A 3,964-nucleotide genomic window follows, 5' to 3' on the forward strand; every position below is an offset into this window, starting at 1 on the left:
GGCGGAGGGCGCCCCTGCCCCGCTCAAGAAGCCGAGCCTCTCTGCGCTTCCCCGCCGCCTCCTCCCGCCCCAGGCCCCGCGCCGGGCCGGGCCTGTTGAGTTCGCCGGCCGGGTCCGGCGGGCTCCGAGGGACGGGGGTGACAGGCGGGGCGGGCAGGGAGCGGCGGGCCGAGGTTGGGGGCTGTCTCTCTATACACACACACTCACACTCACTCACTCACTCACACTCACACAAGATGCGCCTCCACGGCTGGACCCACCAAGGTGGAGACCTTGCAGCCCCCCTCCTCTCCTCGCCTGGCCTCCTTCACCTCCCCGCCCCCACCCCCAGCGCGCCGCGGCCGCTGACTGCGCACGGGGTGGGCGGGGCGCTCGCCCTTTGACCCCAGCCAGGGGCCGCCCTCCCCCACAACCCCTTTCAGCTGCGCCGCCCACCCTGTGGCCCTGCGGCCGCCTATTCCCCCGGGCCAGGGCTGGGGCACAGCGCACGGGGGAGGGGAGCCAGTGTATGGGGCGTCTCTCTCTCTCTCTCTCTCTCTCTCTCTCTCTCTTTCTCGGGATGTGTCCCATGGGTGGGGTGGGGTGGCGTGGTTTGTGGGGCGCTGAAGAAATCAGTCCCCTCCATCTCCTCCCTCTGGAAAACACCCAAGCCCTTGGAGAACTGCCCGCACCGCTACCGTGGGGGCCGGGACCCTCCTCTGTGTCCTCCTGTGGCCCAGTCCAAGGGGCCTGGGCCTGGCCGGGGCTGCATTGGACCCCAACCACCCTGGCGTGTGGACTCGCTAAAAATCGGCGATTAGATATTGGATTCCAGCGTCATTGAGGTCATTTCACTAAGGAGTGCACCGCAAAGAGTTTCCTAATCCATCTGTGAGGGTGGCAACCGAAAGAGAATTTGAAAGCTGACAGAATAGGCGAGGAAAGGCATAGGAGATTTCCACACCCAGTAAGGAAGCCTTTCCCGAAGTGGAAGAAAGAAACGAGCAAACAGAGACACCGGTAGCCCGCCCGGATGAGAGTCTGCCCCTGAGAGAAAGTACCCTGACCAGGTTCACCCGCGGGTGGGTGGGTGGCGAGCTAGCGGCATTCAGAAGAGCGAGGCCCGCAGTCTGTGCAGAAGACACCTGCACTCGGGTGTGTGTGGCGGCACAATTCACAAGCAGCTCCAGATGTTAATCCAAGGAGAAGCCAGGGAGTTCCCAACGCCCCAGGTGTCCTCAGCCCACGACTGGCTGCTGTGGGAATGCGAAGCCCGGCTCCTTGTCTCAGAGCGGGGCAACCAGGAGGTGTGATGTCCACCCAGGGGTTCCCAGGAGGATCAGGCTGAAGCTGGGACTTGGCCTGAAAGTGTCCCCTCGCATGGCCACCCCCTTCCCCTTCCTGCTCCTCTACTCCTGGTGCCCCTCCATCCAGGGGCCAGACCTTAAAGAGTCACCCGCAAGAGAATCCTGGTCCCAAAGGAGCCTTCTGGGGGACCCGTGCTGAGAGAGGTTGTGGGCATGGCCCGCTGGGGCTCTGCCCGACCCAGGGCTGAGAGATGCAACCTCCCAGCTCTGGGTCCCTGCAGGAAGTGTTGGCAAGCACAGGGCCAGTCCTCCAAAGGCCCAGGTGCAGGGAGCCCAGGCCAAGCAGCCTGTGGAAGAAGCCACATGCTGTGCCACCCCGGGGAACACGACTGCAGGCCACGGCCCTTCCCACCTCCTCCTCCTCCTCCTCCTCCTCCTCCCACCCCGCCCCCGCCCCCGCCCCCACATGGCACAGGGCCCAGAGACACCTCAGACACTTGCTACCCAAAGTGCAAAGGGCATCAGTTGCTCCTCCAAAGCCCCCGCCCAGCAGACCGCGTTGTCCAGCCAGCCCCCGGGCCTCCCTGGGGTGCCCAGCACAAAAGTGCAGACACCCACCGGACCCTCAATCTCAGTTTTCGGATGTTTTTGCCACTCTAAGGACCCGCAGGCCAGCTGGGCCTTCTGGCAGGACAGAGAGCCCCGGAATCCGACGTGGAGAGCTGAGTGTACGTCCCCATGAGGAGGCGGTCCCCACCTCCGCGGCTATCCCCTTGCGGGGAGCGGCAGCCGCGGGGCCTCAGAGAAGACACCAGGCTGGGCCCCCACGGCACAGCGGGAGCACGTCCCCCGCAGGCCACTTAGCGACGGCGGCCAGCCGGCGGACGGTTGGGTTGCGCGAGACGCTGCGGCCGCCCTGCTACCGGGTTCCTGGGAGGGCGTCCTGGAACCAGCGTCCACACCAAGCCCTTGGAAGGCCCAGGCGACAGAGGAGCCCCGTCAGGCAGGGGCCGAGGACGGTGACGGCCCGGGCGGGGAGGAGCGTGTCAGGCAGGGGCAGAGGACGGTGACAGGTGACAGGCCGGGCGGGAAGGAGTCAGTCAGGCAGGGGCCGTGGAGGAGACGGGCTGGGTAAGGGTTAGGGTTAGAGTCAGGGCACAAGTCACAATCGCAAAGACCTGGAAGCCACCCGAGTGCCCATCGACCCACGAGTGGGTAAATAAAATGTGGCGCGTGGACACCACGGAGTGCTATTCGGCTATGAGGAGCAGCGGTGAGAGGGCACCTCTCCTGGTTCTCCTGGCCAGAGCTGGAACCCGTTCCAGTAAGCCAAGTATCCCAAGAATGGACACACGAGCACCACGTGCTCGCGCTCACCAGCAAATGGGTACGAACCGATGGACACCTAAGTGGACACAGAGGAATCACCTTCTTCGGGTGGGTGTCGGGCGGGTGGGGGGAGGGGATGGGCATACACATCCATTAGGAATGGGGTGGGTGCGCACCGACTGGGGGATGGGCGCACTTGAAGCTCTGACCCGAGGGGGGAGGCTGGGAGAGGGCAACGCACCGCACCCGACCTTAACATTGGTGCCCCCACAATATGCTGGAACAACATGAGAGGTAAATGAATAAGAACACGGGGGGGAGGGGGGCACGGGCAACACATGTCACCTTAATACTTGGACTCCCATCATCTGCTTGAAAAGAGAGAGAAAAGAAAATGCAATAATAGAGATAAGAGACACTTTTTAAAAATAATGAATCCGGCCGGGCGCTGTGGCTCACGCCTGTAATCCTAGCTCTTGGGAGGCCGAGGCGGGCGGATTGCTCAAGGTCAGGAGTTCAAAACCAGCCTGAGCAAGAGCGAGACCCCGTCTCTACTATAAATAGAAAGAAATTAATTGGCCAACTGATATATATATAAAAAATTAGCGGGGCATGGTGGCGCATGCCTGCAGTCCCAGCTACCCGGGAGGCTGAGGCAGAAGGATCACTCGAGCCCAGGAGTTTGAAGTTGCTGTGAGCTAGGCTGACGCCACGGCACTCACTCTAGCCTGGGCAACAAACCCAGACTCTGTCTCAAAAAAAAAAAAAAAAAAATGAATCCGAAGAGAAAAGTAAAAGGAGGCCTGTGGAGCAGGTCTGGGTGTGACTCCGGATCCCCCAACATCAGGTGCCACCACCAAAGATCCCTACGTGTAGCCCATAGAACCCCAAAAGCAACGGGACGAGTTCTGGTCACATACTCCCTCAAAATGACATCCTGGCCTTCTTCTGGAACTCCCTCCCCTCTCAGACTCTCAAGGTTTCCTCCGGCGTGTCCGTTCCCACAGAGCAGACCTTTGGTCTGAGACCTGACAGTCCAGAAGCCACGCATGCTGCCGCGTGGCGGCGGTGTCACGGCTCGGGACAAGAGGAGGCCCCACGGTGCGGGCTGGGGCGCCAGGCACCGCGGCGGGCGCTGAGGGTGGGGGTCACCCCCACCCCGGGCCGCCCCCGCGCTCCCAGAAACGCGACAGAACCAGAGGCAAAAAAAAAAAAAAAAAAAAAAGAAGAAGCCTACGGCACCCGGTATTCCCGGGCGGTCTCCCATCCAAGTTCTAACCAGGCCCGACCCTGCTTAGCTTCCGAGACCAGACGGGATCGGGCGCGTTCGGGGTGGTGTGGCCGTGGAC

General features: G+C 62.4%; 1 pseudogene; it reads right to left on the bottom strand.

Moving 5' to 3' along the window:
• Nucleotides 1-3,845: 3,845 nt before the first annotated feature.
• LOC142874479 (uncharacterized) lies at nucleotides 3,846-3,964 on the bottom strand (annotated as a pseudogene).

Source organism: Microcebus murinus, chromosome 12, assembly GCF_040939455.1.
Source record: "Microcebus murinus isolate Inina chromosome 12, M.murinus_Inina_mat1.0, whole genome shotgun sequence".
NCBI lineage: Eukaryota > Metazoa > Chordata > Mammalia > Primates > Cheirogaleidae > Microcebus > Microcebus murinus.